Raw genomic sequence first — 17,049 nt, forward strand, 5'->3', positions numbered from 1 at the left:
TAATCTATGGAGAAGCTTCAGAGTGGGTAGCTGTTAAAAGCGCAGTACCTCAAGGATCCGTCCTTGGACCATTGTTATTTCTGATCTACATTAACGACACATATTTAGGATTAACTTGTAGAATACCCAAATGTTTAGATGATACTCAACTAGGCATAAATGCTGTAAACTCGGAAGACGTAGATTCCTTAAGAAGGATCTAATGAAGTTGGGAGAATGGTCCAGAAAATGGCAAATACCTTTCATTTGTGGGAAATGTAAACTCATGCACATAAGTTATAGTAACCCACAATCAGATTACTTACTGCTGGGTAATGAAATAGAAAGTGTGGACCAGGAGGATGATCTCGGTATTATTATCAGCAAGGAATTGAAGTTCACCTAGAAGAAAGCACAAAAACTAATAGGCTACATAAAGAGACAATTCAAATACAGAAATACAGACACTGTACTGCAGCTGTACACATCACTAGTAAGACCCCATCTAGAATACAGAGTCCAATTCTGGGCTCCAAGTATTCAGAAATATATAGATAGACTGGAAGCAGTACAAGCTAGGGTCACCCAACTAGTACCAACACCAAGGCAATTAGGATTTAGACGGGGGATGAAAAGTTTGAACTTATTTGATCTACAAACTCTGCGACTAAGGGGACAGTTAATAGAAGCATTCAGAATTTTTAAATGAATAACAAATGTAGCTTACATCAATCTTTTTACGCTTAGCACAAATCAGTCCAGAGGTAACGGATACAAACTGGAATTGAAAAGATACAACACCACTTAATGTGGCAATTTCTTTACATATAAAATAGCAAATACTTGGAATAGACTTCCAGCGGATGTAATAAACAGTAACATGGTAAACGAGTTCAAGAATAAGGTAGACAATACCATAAGAACTCTAAATGCTTAAACTAAATCGCTCTACCAAAGAGCAAATGGAGTCTCCATGGATGGATAAAAAAGTCTTTTTGACATTCAAAATCTCTCTCTCTCTCTCTCTCTCTCTCTCTCTCTCTCTCTCTCTCTCTCTCTCTCTCTCTCTCTCTCTCTCTCTCTCTCTCTCTCCGTAGTTTTGGAAACTTACTGAAACTTCCTCCTCTAGAGGTTGATTTATGCGTCCACTCCTCATCGTTTTCAATGGAACCTCATAGCTATTCAAAGTCCCCTGATAAAATGTATTGATAATGCTTCTCTCTTCGTGTCCCAGAAATTAAAATGTTTCTCTTCTCCTTCCCCCTTGAAGGGCGAGGAAAATGGTCATTTGTTATTTTCAGGAGACGAAGTTATTCTTCCTCTTCTCGCTAACTCTTGTGAAAATCCTGCTCCGTGAGTCTTGTCCTCTTTTGAGTAGTGTCATATTTGGAATTTCATAGAATATCAAGTATCTCCATTAAGCATTTAGAGATATGTTCATAACTATTGAATTCTTTCTTCTTCTGTATTTCCTGACTGTTATAGCATTTGCCCTTCAAGGAATCTGCCACCTTTTTCGGTGCGGAGACCCACTTGGTTCCTCCTTTTTTTATTTTCCTGGATGAGATAGATAAATGAAGCTAATAGATTTTGTATTTTATTTTCCTAATCAGAGACTCATTGCTGACTGAGTAAATAGACCAGATATTCTTTGAATGACATTTATTAAAATCTTCAAACTTTTTTGAGTGGCCAATGTACTATATATCCTTTCATAAATGCCAATTTTTCTTTGTGTATTCGTGATAGCCTTATGTACCACATTATTTGTTAAAAATGTAAGAAGTCAACAGAGCTGGAGAATAAAAAGGAAGGGATATAGCTTAAATACAAGCTTATGACTTATATTACTTTGTTGCACTAATAAGTTAAGTTAAATTATACAAGGGGGCTGAAAATTTGGATAATAATCTCTATCTCTGTCTCTCTCTCTCTCTCTCTGTTCATATACTTATATATATATATATATATATATATATATATATATATATATATATACATATATATATATACATATATATATATATATATATATATATATATATATATATATATATATATGTTATCATCGTATAGTAATGTTTGGGCACTTTTTGTTTACCTAGGTTCTTTTGCATATAAAGAAATCCGTTCAAGATTTCGTCTGTCACGAAGTGGTAAAAGATTTCATTAATTTAATTTCAAAATTTTGTAATGTATATATGTATACTGTATATATATATATATATATATATATATATATATATATATATATAAATATATAATATATATATATATATATATATATATAAAATATATATATATGTATGTATAATATATAATATATATATATATATATATATATATATATATATATATATATTTATATCGGCTATTGATTTATTCACTGGAAAGCGGAGTTTCAATATGAATAATAGTACCAGAGTTATAATGTACAAGTTTATTGCTTAGCTTTCGGATAAATCTATTTCCATCATCAGAGCCTAAAAATACAATACATTAAACAAGTTAAAACTTAGGTTGATAGATATTTAAAACAGAAATTTAAAATGAACAGAAAAAAAACTGAATTGAAATAAAAAAAACCTAAAACTTTTATAGTTTTAAGTTAATTTTATTTCATTTCAAAGTTTTTAGTGTGTTTTAAATATTTATCAAACTATGTTTTAACTTGTTCAGTGTATTCTATTTTTAGGCTCTGATGATGGAAATAGATTTTCCGAAAGCTAAGCAATAAACACGTTCAGTACATTACAACTCTGGTAAATTTATTCATATATATATATATATATATATATATATATATATATATATATATATATATATATATATATATATATATATATATATATATATATTTGGGGGGGGGGTGCTCGAGCCATTTCGTCCCGATGGAAATTCCTCTAGGCAGCTTCTACTTGGAATATTTCCTGCGAGTGATATAACAGAATTTTACCCGTAGAGGTATCACAAGGTTCTAACCCTGGAGGGAATATCCCGAGAGATATCGTGTATACAACAGGGACTATCCTTCCCCGAATAGAGTTAACCTTGTCTCGAAGGATATGGGATAGGATGTGATACGTGGGAGAGCCGTTACAACTCCGATCCCAATGTGTTACTGTAAACATGTTGGCTAGTTCACCATTCTTTCTTGCAACGCCATCTTCATAGATCGCTTTGGGAGTTTTCCGCTTGTTTCTTCAAGTTTTTGAATGTTTTTTTTTTTTTTTTGGAATATGAATGCTTCTGCTTCATCGGTTAAGTTGAGTACCTTATCCTTTTTTGGTGGAGAATTAATTTCACGCCCCCCCCCCCCCCCCTTGTTTTTGCGCTATGCGTCCGTTTTTATTCCCCACGGCCATCGCATGGCCGAAGACGGAAGCTCATGTTTTCAAATTATTCCAGGTTTCATATGAATTTTTTAGCTAGTGTTTTTGCCTTTCTCTCACTGGATCTCTTGATGTAATTATAAGATATCACCCGAAGCGATGCTGCTGTGTTGCATGAAGATGAATGACAGGTCGTAAGTAAAAGCAAAATATATCTTAAAGATATAAATGTGATTTTTACACTATGGTCCAGTGGGTGACATGTGTGTATTCTTTTAATGTGTCTGTGTGTGTTTCCGTAAAGGACCATCATAGAAACCAAGATAATCAAATAACCCAAATAATTCAAATGGTTTCAAGTGATCGAAATACTGTGACATAAACATGTACAGTACATACATGTATGCGCATTTGCATAAGTATACTTATATACAAATTTACATATTCATATGTACATCTATGTGTATTTATATGTATATAAATGGACAAAGGAAAGCTAAACTTATGAGTTAGACATACCATTTATTGTTGATTATTTGTTTTATATAACCAAGTAACAATGTATCGTAATACATTTACCAAATATTAAAGGGATAGAAAACTAAAAAGTTTCCAATATAGTTCTCAAAGCCATAGGAAATTATAACAATAGCAGCTATCATAGTGATAATGATTATTATTATTATAAAGCGCATTTTTTTTCTTATTGCACTACGACCAAAGAAACATTTCCATACTGTCCTGATTTGCAAATGAATACATATTGGTGATTCATAATGTACGAGGGAAGGACCTATTCCTTCTGAGAAATATGGTCATTTTGTAATTGTAGGAATCAAGAAGGATTATTGGACGAAGAACATTATATCATGGTATAGTTTCGATTCAGATTTTGTACTTGAACGTTTTATTATGATTTGATTAGTTGCTGAAATCCGCGATGTCCGATGGATGTTGTTCAGTTTCTAAATTTCAATATCAGTGATATCGGGTTCCTTTCCTTCATACTTTCATAGTATTCACTTGTCTTTCGCCCCTTCATCTTCCTTATTTGCACCTGCAACCAACATCACCTCGTAAGGTGTCACTAGCGGTTCGACCAAGGAACCCACCGAGAGCCTCAGGTAAGCTTAAGCCTGGTTTAGCTGCTACCGGGTGTGGCACTGCCACTGGGAGAGGTCTGGGCTTGGCTTCTACTGGCTGGAAGACGACGAACACAGTCACCACCAGGAGTGAGGACAAAACGACCTGGAAAAATGAAAGTAAAATGATTATTGGATCAGCCATGTGGAAGGATGTAAGTTGAACAACGGAATCTTATAGAGTGATAGAATATTAGATTACCAGAAAATCAAGAATTATTAAAGAACCACACATTATACGAAGTTCGGCTTTCGATGATGTAGAAATTGATTTTTAATTGAATAAGATATTGTGTTGATTTTCATCATATGTTGACTCATTAGGGGCAATTTGAATTAAAAGATATCAATAGGTGTCACCTGGTGTGTCTGCAAGTTGGATAATACTTGCAGGTAAGTAAGACAGTGGCCTCACCAGGTAAATCCTGAAATGCCTGTAGCGCCTAAGTCATAACTTGATCTAGAGCTTCTGAGGCATGATTGGTAGCGGCTTTTTTTTTTTTTTTTTTTTTTTTTTTTTTTTTTTTTTTTTTTTTTTTTTTTTTGAAGAAACTAGGGTTCGACATCCATGTGAGGTAGAAATTTACATATACACATATCTATCCTATATGATAAAGAGCAAGTATATGGATATACAGTATATATATCTATTTATTATTATTATTATTATTATTATTATTATTATTAAAAACTAAGCTATAACTCTAGTAGGAAAAGGGTTCCAACAGGAAAAAATAGCCCAGTGACGAGAGGAAACAAGGAGGTAAGAAATTATAAGAGAAGAATAAACAATCTAGATAATTTATTTCGAGGACAGTAACAACATTAAATCAGATCCTTCAAAATAAAAAGAAAAAAAGAGGAAGAGAAATAAGATAGAACAGCATGCCCGAATGTACCCCTAAGCAAGAGAACTCTAATCCAAGACATTGGAGGCCATGGTACAGAGGCTATGGCACTACCCAAAACCAGAGAACAATGGATTGATTTTCTAGTGTCCTTCTCCCAGGAGAGCTGCTTTAGTTAAAGAGTCTCTTCCACCCTTACCAAGAGGAAAGTAGCCACTGAACAATTACATTGCAGTAGTTAACCCCTTTGAGGAAACAAGTATTTTTCACTAATCTCAATTTTGTCGTGTGTATGAGGACAGAGGATAATGTGGAAATAATAGGCAAGACTATTCGGTTTATGTGTAGGCAAGGACAAAATGAGCCGTGATTACAGAAAGGGATCCAATTTAGTACTGTATGGCCAGTCAAAGAACCCAATAACACTCTTAACAGTAGTATCTTAACCGGTGGCTGGTGCCCGAGCCAACCTCCTACCGATATATGTAGATATATATTATATATATATATATATATATATATATATATATATATATATATATATATATATACATACATACATTTGAGGCCTTTTGTAGTTTTGCTGTATTTTGTTTTTGTTTTCATTTATGCATTGCAGAGGTTAAAAGCCAGCTCCTAAGATGAGTTTCCTCGTATAGGTATAAGGTTATGTAAATTACGTTAGACTTTCGTCGTTAATTTCATTGTATTCTTTATTCAAGTAAGTTATATGTAATTTACATTCTTTTCAAGAATTAACTTTTTATTTCACATATTTTTGTTACGAAGTCTTACGTAAACTGCTTTAAGAGTGCGATATGACCATACGAGATATGAACAAGGACTTATGTAAATGTTTTTTATATTTTTATGGGGCGTTACTTCATGTTTGAGAGAAAATACCCAATTGTTTTGTCTGCAATGTGCTTTGGAAGTATCTCGAAAATCCTAGTGTTAGATGTTATCTTTTTTTTATTTCCGAGAACAGTGGGTGGACTGAGCAGCTGATAGGGAGAGTTGCCCGAGACCCCGTTTCGTCTCTTGACATTTTTATCTCGTTGGAAACTCTGGCTTCGCTGTTAGGCCAACCCTCCAGGCTTCCAGATCTATTAGAAATTTCTGGAAGCAGCTAAGTTTCATATATATATATATATATATATATATATATATATATATATATATATATATATATATATATCAACCCCAGGGAATTATAGATCAGATAGAGAATTCCAGCCTTAAGACATAGGCATCTACCCCTCTCTCTCTCACACGCCTCTCAGTGTATTGTTTTAAAAGTGTTAAGTGAAATCTCAAAGTTTTGGTGTGATGGTTTTTTGTAAACATAGTGAGTATTTATAAAAATTCCTTTAGACTTTTTGTAACTGGCCCTGTAGTAACGTGAAAGGTATTTGTAAAGTTATCTGGTTAACTATATTCATTGAGTGTCAAGAATAATTAAATATTGTGTAAAATTTCATTTCAAGTGAAACAAGTGATTGTATAGTTTTCATGAGAATTATTTCTTTTGTTTTACTCTAAGGTTTATTTAGATTTAATATTTCAAGTCAAGTGATTATATAATTTTCAGAGCATAACAATTTTGTCTTAATCTAAGTTTTGCTCAGACTTAATATTTCGAGTGATTTATTTTTGTTTTTATGCAAATTCTTTCAAAGTGTTGTAATTTATATAGAATATTCTTATTTTTTTAAAGAGTGTATTATTTCAATCATCCGTGTTTATTTCATACATGCTCGTGTACTGTTAAAGAATCAAAGTAAGAGGTGGTTTTATATAGATCTTAATAATAATTACCCAGTGTTGTTTTGAGTGTACTTAATAGACCTTTGTATATTGCTGTCTGTGAGTTATATAACTGTCTTAGAACTCGGGTGTTAATATTTTCAAGTGTAACAGTTTTAATGTAAAAAACAGGTTAGTTTGGAACTCGAGAGGCTGTATAGCTTGCCAGCCATAATATATATAATATATGTTTTGTTCCCGGACACGGGACCATTGTATAATATATTTTTGGTGCCTAGACCCTTGGGATCGATTGAGTCTGTTTTAAATATTGGTGATAACAGGGCTGTGTTCCTATAAAAGGTTTTGAACAATATAATATTGATAGGATTTTGTGTATTGTTAGGATATATTTTTGGAGAGGTATAAAATTATTTGTTAAATGTACGAGGTGGGACAGTTTAATATCCAAGAGTTTTTGAATAACCCAAATGTTCAGGAATTGTCAGTAGGTAGTGAAACTAAAGCTCAGTGGCTTTATTTTAATCGCATATGGTGGCCATAAAACGAGTGGAATGATTAAATCCCAAATCAAGTGTCTAGTCTTAGAAGCGTTGATAAACTCGGGAAAGTTGTAGGAAGAAAATATAATGGCAGCTCGTGAACTGTTGGAGGGAGCTGAGGAAGACTTTTAAGCGAAATAAGGACCAGTTGACCCACAAACTGAAAGCATGAAACTAGACGGGGATGTTGAGGCTGAGATTTAATGTATTGCAGCGGAGGAGAATTTGCTTAAGTTGAAGATAATGGTAGAATGAGAAGAGAGAGAGAGAAGACACGAAGAAATGGAAGCAAGAAGGGAAAAAAGGAGAAGGAAATGGAAGCAAGACAAGAAGTAAAAAAAGAGAGAGAAGAAAAACGACGTACGAAAGAAATGGAAGCAAAATGGGAAGAAGAAGCCCTAGAGATTTCAAGACATGCGAGGGAGATGGAAGAAAGGGAAATCGCAAGACGAGAAGAGAAAGACAGAAGACGGGAAGAAAAAGAGATGAAGAAGCGAGGCATGCGAGTGAGTTGGAGCTGTTGAATGCTCGAGCAAAGTCTATAACGCAGACAGAGGCGACCCCCGCTATGCACGATCCAGTGTTTAATGTGGCGAACGCCCAGAGGTTAATTCCAAGGTTCACATAAGAGGCTCCTGATGAATTCTTTTATTATTTCGAAACGGTCGCATCGACGATGCAATGTCCCGAAGGTATCTGTGTTGTTGCAGAGTGTAATGATTAGGAAAGACACCCGTGCATACCTTAACTTAACTCAGGACCAGAGGAAGGAGTATAAAGAAGTGAAGATGAGCTTTCTGCCACTGTTTCAGATGACCTCTGAATATTATAATGAAAGGGTCCGAAGTTTGAGGAAGGACGAGAAAATGACTTGAATGCATTACGCTTAGAAGGTACGACGATGTTTTGAGAGATGGACAGAGGCTGCTAACGTGAGGGAGATGACTGATTTAGAAGAATTGATAATACTAGAACAGTATATACGAGGAATTCCTGAACATATTCGAATGTACAAGAGAGAGAGAGGTGAAGAAACTTGATAAAGCCACATCGCTGAGTGACGATTATAATATTATCAGTCGTAAACCCTCCTCGGGCATGAAGTTTCAACCGTCACTCCGACCTAGTGTCAAGTATTCGTCGAACCATGGAAACCAGTTCAGTAAAGTCTACGTGGATAAGTTCAACAGGTACAGCGGAAGTAGCACTGGTACTGTTCCTAAGCAGAATGTGATAGTACCACAGCAACAATCGTCGAATCATCCTCCTTCAAATATTGTGAAAGACGCGCAAAAGGTAAATATTGTCTGTTTTAAGTGTGGCAAGAGAGGCCATATCAATAAGGAATGTTGGTCGAACCTACCGAAAGCATTCACCCAAGTGATTAAGGATAATTTTACTTCACAGACTGCGAAGACGAAGAAACAATCGGGAAAGGTTGAAGAGGAAAATAAACCAGCCAATGTTTACATGACGAACAGGACAAACCCAAACAGCGTGGATACCTTTAAACCATATAATTATGAAGGTATGTTAGCAGCAATGGACGAGAGTGAGCGAACTCCATTCATGATATTACGCGACACAGGTTGCAACCATGTTGTGGTGGTACGACGAGTACTCCTGTTGGTGGAACACTCTCTCACAGGGGACTTGGTTATTTTGAAAGGAATAGGAGGTGAAGAGGTTACCCATATTTGCCGTTTGAAACTTTCATGCGAGTTTTTGACTGGTAATTTTGATTTGGCGGTAAAGGATTCATTGGCTGTCGAAGGAGTAGACGTCCTGCTGGGTAATGAGGTTGGTGGAACCCCGTTTGTGCCTTGTCCCATTGTAACGGAGAAACCATTGAAGTATAGTCCTACGACTAAACTCGAGATGGACTACCTGTATCTGTTTCCTAGTTGTGTGACGACTAGAGGTATAACGAAGAAAGTGGCTGCTGAAGAAGAAAAAGAAATCGAATGAGCGATGAACTTGGGAGGATTTATTTTCCGAAGAAGAGCATTCCCTTGATGGTACACGAGAGGATATCTCCCAAGTAAGCCCGAGAGAAGAGGAGCGACAGACGAGCGGTCAAGAGGACATAGAAGAAATGCACATGTAAGAAATAGAAAACTCAGCGCTTGAAGTAGGACACGTGATGAGGAAAAGGCTGATAGGATAACAACGGAAGGATGCATTGTAAACAGAGTTATTGTACCGTGTGGTGGAAGAGACGGATGCACAGCAGTCTCCGACCTGTTATTATCTTAAGGATGGGTTGCTTATGAGGAAGCGTAGACCCGCCGATATCCCTGTACATGCCGAATGGGGGATATATCGGCAGATAATAATTCCCGCATGGTTGAGAAAACAGGTGATCTCGGTAGTACACGAGACGGGACATTGGGAAAAGGAAGATGACGGAGAAGATTATGAAACACTTTTTCTGGCCTGGCATGCATATGGACGTGATCCAGTATTGCCGTGAATGTCACAATTGTCAAATAGCTGGAAGGCCAAACGAGTACATTATGAAAGCTCCCTTATACCAGATAGAAGTGCGAGGAGAACCCTTCAGCAAGGTAATAATCGACATTGTGGGACCTTTACCAAGGACGAAAAAAGGTCACGAATATATGTTAACCTTGATGTGTCCAGTGACGAGATACCCCAAAGCTATACACGTCATGAACATCAGTACCAAAATAATTACCGAGAAGTTACTAGACTTTTTCACTAAGTTTGGTATTCCGGAAATCGTTCAAAGTGACCGAGGAACGAATGTCACATCAAAACTGTTTAAGGACGTAATGAAAGTGTTGGATGTGAAACAACAACTCTCAACTGCTTATCATTCGGAGACCCAAGATGCATTAGAGAGGTTTCATCAAACTTTAAAAAGTATATTAACGAAGTTCTGCAGTGAAACGGGTAATGAATGGGATATCGGACTACCGTTGATGTTATTTGAGGTACGTAATGCTTATCAAGAAAGCATGAGATGTACCCCGAATAAAATGATATTTGGACGAGAAGTGCGAGGACCGATTAAAATGTTAGCAGGAAAATGGAAGGACTGAGAGGAAACGGAGGGATAATATGTCAAGAATTTGAGGAAAAGGATAGGCGAGATAAGGAAATTTTCCATGGAAAAATCTCAAGGCGAGTTCAGAAAAAAATGAAGAAAAGTTTTGTTTTGAAAAGTAAAGACAAGACAGTTTTCTATAGGACAACAGGTATTGGTCTTCCGGTTGATCAGGAAATTTCCCACTCACCAACAAGTTCCAAGCTTCTGAAGTGTGTATGGCGCAAACCATACCATCCACCTAAGACGACGATGGATATGAGGTAGGGGCGGTAAGCAAAGTGAATAATTCGTCTATCATTCGGAACTTGGAAGAGAAATTAACTCATTTGAACCAGGAGCCGTATCACCGAGAAGTCATAAGAAAAGAAGTGGACTATTTGTTACAAAACGGTTTAGCCGAACAAAGTTCTAGCCCTTACAGTTCTCCATGCTTGCTCGTGGTTTTAAATAGATCGTAATAATAATTACCCAATGTTGTTTTGAGTGTACTTAAGAGACCTTTGGATATTCAATGTTTTGTATATTGCTGTCTGGGGGTATTATAACTGTTTTAGAGCTCGGGTGTTAGTTTTTTTCAAGTGTAACAGATTTAATGTTAAACAAACAGGTGCGTTTGGAACTCGAAAGGTTGTATAGCTTGCCTGCTGTATTATATATATTATACGTTTGGTTCCCTGACACGGGACCATCATATAATAAATTAATATATATATATATATATATATATATATATATATATATATATATATATATATATATATATATATATATATATATATACAACAGCTGCAGCTGTTCCTAGTCCACTGCAGGACTAAGGCCTCATACAAAGTCCTTATTCATGTCTTGGGTTTGACCAGTTTCTATCACTACGCTGGCCAACTGCGAATTGGTGATGGTTGGAATCTAGTCTGATCGCCCACAGCAAACCAACATAGTATGTGTGGGCCTGACTAGTACAACTTCGGTGATCACAGCGATACACAAACCCTTTCACTATGTTAGGAAGGGATTATATATACATATACTGTATATATATATATATATATATATATATATATATATATATATATATATATATATATATATATATATATATATATATATACACTAAATCATTAACCCACAGTGTCTACTTCACTTCGGTTTTGGATGATGCTTTTAGAATTCGTCATCATGCTTGGTTAATTTATAAAGTCATTTGTGTTCTCAAACATTTTAGATATATAACATACATAAATATAATTTCGTGGTTCAAGAATTACGCAAAAATAAAACATTTATTTTTGAAAAAAATATTCATCTATTGAATTGAAAAATAATTCATAATGTTTAAAGCAATAAAAATAATGTCTAGCGTTTATTTCTCATTGCTCTTCCAGACCAGATTTTTGGTGAAAATACGATGATAGTGACTAGTATTAAGTTCTGAATGTAACCAAAATTCTGCTAACAAAGTTTCGAAATAAAAAGTGAGAGAGAAACCCGATTCCAGTATTCTAAACAATTGGAATCTCTTTTATTAATATAGACTCCGTGATGTATGAGATACACAAAGCAGTGAACATTTAGAATGCGTTTCTATTTAAATCCTAATGTGAAGAAAAATTTTCGCAAGTTTGAATATCGGGATGCATGAAATGAAAAACAGAAAAAAGGTATTTTTGAAGTTAGAATATACTCAACGAAAATAATTTTTAGACTTACCAACTTCATGATGAGAAACTTAGGAAGCACAGTTCTTCTTGTACCTTCTATCTTGAGGTTCAGACAGGAAGACCTCTAACACTTGGTCATGCAGTGGGAGTAGGCGGTCTTGCCGAGTCTCTGGGCGGAGTTTCGTTAGACCCAAAACCAATGTTTCCTAAAACATTACGATCTTCTGGGCTGAGCTAAGGGAATTTACCACTTTGCTTTTGCATACCTAACAGAAAAGAAAAAAGAACAAAGACGGATTGAGTTACGAATAGTACATAATAATTTTATGTATGTTTAAGATTGATATATTATCAGCAGCATTTATGTCAAATACTCACAATTTCCAAAGAAATACTGTTTTGTACAGCAAACTTTTCCAGGAGGATGAAAGTTTGTTTTTATTTTATGTCGTATGATAAGGCACAAATAGTAAAAAAAAAAAAAAAAAAAAACACTAATTAGATATCTTAAGTGCACAGTGACTACATCACACGCATTCTAATTAAACGCTTCAACCTTTATTGGTGTCCTCCCTGTAGTCGTAATTTAAAGTGATTCACCTCGCAGATTTTTTTCTCTATAATTGCACGGGTGTGACATTCAAATATACATAAATTATGATTTATATGTCCATACTTCAAATATGTAAGTAAGTCACATTAGGTATTATAATTTACAGTATGATGTATATAGGCCATATCCAAAGTTGACAAGATCTCGTTCACCCAAGTTAAATAGCACTGTATGATTTGAATTCCATATTCCTTATAGCAATATAAATTCTGTGAATTCTTGACTTTTACTCTGCTCATTACTAGTTTATCAGTAGAATGTTTTCCAGTTTAATGGCATCTAATTTACACGTGTCCTAATTCTTGTATTTAGATATGTGTTGTACATCAAGGTAAATGAACTCTATCATCATGAAAATTCCACAAAAACCTATAACTCAGCATGTTGTTGTAGCAAGATTGCATTTTGATAGCGAGGGGAGTTTAGTTTCCTTTGTGCGTTCAAGTTGACAAGGGTCTCCCCTGAGAAAGTGTAGTTGTGTCCGGTGTACTTACAAACTTTTGTAATAAATGAGAAAACCCATATTCAGGTGTCTCATTATCCGTCAAGCATGGGACATGCGTATTTCTCATTAATGCCATGTTGCCAAGGGATTTTTCAGTGGCTCAAAGTCTTTTATAAGACGACCCAGAGTTGTAAATACAGGATTATATATTAGTTCATTATAAGTTAGCCTACTCTGGAAAGATTTTCTTCTTGTGACAAAATCTGCTGGATGCATTCAATGACGTCATCTGATGACAAAATCAGTGCTACTCTTCAACACAACTAGGGAATTTATATGATTAGGATTTGCACTTTCTAATCTGTCCAGACAAACTTCATAATTAAAATATTGCTTTAGTTTGAATTAAAAAAAAAAAATCAAATATAGGCTATAATGCAATGATTTTTTGTGAGTATAATGACGTGTCTCGGGAGGAGTACATATACATAGTCGTGATCACAATGTGCAGATGTTTTGGCATTTCCTTCTAGTATCCAACTAATAGCAATAGATAGATTTATTGTGAGCATATGATGGCTTGAGTCTACATTATCATCCCTGGGAAGTTATAAAGTTAAAAACTGTTAAAATTGGAACTTTTTGCCTGGTATTAAAGTGATTACACATTTGAAATTCTGGGCATGGGATTGGGGGTTGGGGGAGTTCAGGCTTGGGGGGGGGGGTTAATTTTAGTCTGGGGGAGTCAAGTCTCCCTCCCCCCTCATTGATTGCTCTACTAGTGGTGAGGAAAATTGCCGCTAAAATCATCCTGCTTTTCATCAACGGTTGTAGCTCAGCTAACAATAATAATAACACTAATATCCTACTAAACTCTGTTCAATCTAAAAATAATTGGAGCCCAATTTCTCAAAATATGAAATTTTCCGAGGAAATTTGCTACTACGTTTGTTATATTTACCGATTTGTGCTATTCAAACACTTAAGAAAATAGAGTATTTTAGCACTTACAGTATATACATTCACTTTCAAACGAAAAAAAAAATCATATGAAAATAGTCTCCTTTCAAATTGAAATATACCTTGATAATACCATATATAAATATATATATATATATATATATATATATATATATATATATATATATATATGTGTGTGTGTGTGTGTGTGTGTGTGTGTGTGTATAAATGCTAAAAAAATATACAACATACAACTTTTCGTAAAAAAAAAAAAAGTCTTACAATGGTTTTTTAAACGGAGAAAATCGGCTTTTTTTTTGTGTGTCAATGTCATTCCCATCATAATTCTTTCCATAGCTCTCCGAGTTGTAACTAGATAATGCTCTAAGGCTTTAGTAAGGCTCCAAGTTTATGATGCGTAAGTTAAAACTGGTAAGACCGTCCGATTAAATACTCTTTATTTTATAGATAGTGGCATTTTACTTTTCATAATCTCATTTTGTTTTCAAAAAGCTCTCAATCCCATGCTTATCCTTCTTTTGATTTCGGTTTCGTGTCCTGGGGGGAACACTTGCTGCCTGTATAAAGTGCGTATATTCATTAGCAATCTCTAGAGGTTCTTCCATAACTCTTAATTGGTCTTTGCATTTTCATTGAATATTATTCTAGTTTTACTCATATTCATTTTCAGTCGTACATTTCTGTTTTCATTATTAAAATCTTCTATCATCTTTTGCATTCCTCTCATCATTCACTTTACATAATTATGTCATTGCATTCCTCCCATCATTCACTTTACACAATTATGTCATCAGCAAATCTTAAATTTTGCTGATTTTCCTCATTTAAATTCTTAAAAACTTGTTCTAGGCTGTGAATAATTTGGGAAAGATGGGGTCTCCTTGTCTCACTTCTTTCTTAAACGAAATTCTCACTATCTTTATGTAATTTTAGGATTGCTGTACATCCTGTATAGATAGATATCTTCAAGTATTCTAACAAAAGATTCATGTATTACCTGTCTTTGAAGGGCTTTCATTACTGGGGAGGTTTTAAGGGAATCAAAGGCTTTCTCATAGTCTATGAATGCCATAAATGTTGGTTTGTCATACTATGTTGATTTTATTTTTCATTAACTGGTTGATTACATGGATATGGTTAGTTGTTGAATACCTACTTCTAAAACCTGCCTGCTCTCTCTCTCTCCCTCTCTCTCTCTCTCTCTCTCTCTCTCTCTCTCTCTCTCTCTCTCTCTCTCTCTCTCTCTCTCTCTCTCATGAGATGCAACGTTAACGACCAAAATGTGTATAGAGAATTTAGAAAGATATTCAATTGAAACTGATGATATAAGACAAGATTAATGCTTGTGCAAGAAAGAAAATATTTGGGGCGAACTACAGCCACAATTTAAGCTAAATATTTTCATAATTAATCTATTTATATTTATAGATTGGAGAGACTGGTGCGCATACGAACATGCAAAACCCTAGATTCCTGTCATCAGAAAATTTATAGTAAATATCCTATTTAGGTTGCAATATTTCATTTATTACTCAATAATGACATTTCATTATTTCTTATTTATCTTTATCATATGAGGATTTACTGCATGATTCAAATCACTTATTTTGTTTACAACACGAAAATTTAAAACTCTTAGCTCCTTCAGAGGCAAAACAGTACCAAGTATTTCGCTAAGAATCGAATGGATCTATTTTGTTTAAATATCTTCTTCTTCTTTGTCTACATCTTTTCCCACTTCTATGTGGGGTCGATGTTTCTGGTCAGCTTTCTCCATCTACCTCTACGAAAGCTTAAGAGATTTGGACTTAAGCTCTGAATCAGGCTGTGAGCAGAGCATAAGTGAAGCTACTCACAGGTTTGGTAACTGCTTGGACTTCCTATACACCGACTTCCCAGGCGTTATAACAAGTAAAGTTGGTTCTCCAGTTGGGACACCTGGTCAGGCCTTGATTTCATTAGTAGTGAAGACTGAGCAGCCTGCCCGGATGTATCATACTCGTGTAAGATTTGATAGTATTGAGCTTGCTGCTCCTTAGAAAGAGAATCTAGTCAACACAATTGAAAGGTGTATCTCTTCTCGTGTGCTAAGGTACCGAGTGAAAGACAAACCTTGGTCCAATGATGATTGTAGACCTGCTCATTTGTAGAAGCAGGAGGCCTATCATATTTGGAAGGGTAACAGATCAGATTTGACCTGGAATAACTATACTCAGCTTATAACTTTTGCTGAGAGAGTTTATGCTTCAACTGAAAACGAATACAATTTAACCATAAAAGAACCCCTTCCTGGTACAACCCAGGAACTTAAGTGGTGGGGTACCCATAAATTGGCACTCTTTAGTGTAGTCGTAACAGTTTCCTGTTTACTTGAACTAGATGGCTCTGTCACTCACTGTCCAAAGGAAATCGCAACCCTCTTGGCTGATATGTTTGACAGTAAGCAGAGTAATGAGAAACTTGATTTTCCTCTTTCCAGTTTCCCTGAGGCTAAACTGATAAAGCTTTTTGATTTTGTAAAATTACGGCTCTCTTGACGAACCTTCATGCTTGTCAAGGTGTAGAGCCAAATGGTATTTTTCCTTTGTTTTATATAAAGACTGCCGATGTTTTAGCTCAAAAGTTATTTGTTATTTTCGGCAAGTTAGGAAGAAGAGGTGTTTGTAGCA

General features: G+C 35.1%; 2 long non-coding RNA genes across 2 annotated transcripts in view; one reads left to right on the forward strand and one right to left on the reverse strand.

Annotated features, from left to right (window-relative positions):
• Positions 1–17,049, forward strand: part of LOC137658510 (uncharacterized) — a 291,725-nt gene that overhangs the window by 38,363 nt on the left and 236,313 nt on the right. The window lies entirely within an intron of this gene.
• On the reverse strand, positions 3,821–12,484 carry LOC137658500 (uncharacterized). Its single transcript, XR_011047345.1, has 2 exons — positions 12,391–12,484; positions 3,821–4,559 (listed from the first exon to the last, which is right to left on the reverse strand). It is a non-coding gene; the product is annotated as an uncharacterized lncRNA (long non-coding RNA).

Source organism: Palaemon carinicauda, chromosome 19, assembly GCF_036898095.1.
Source record: "Palaemon carinicauda isolate YSFRI2023 chromosome 19, ASM3689809v2, whole genome shotgun sequence".
Classification (NCBI taxonomy): Eukaryota; Metazoa; Arthropoda; class Malacostraca; order Decapoda; family Palaemonidae; genus Palaemon; species Palaemon carinicauda.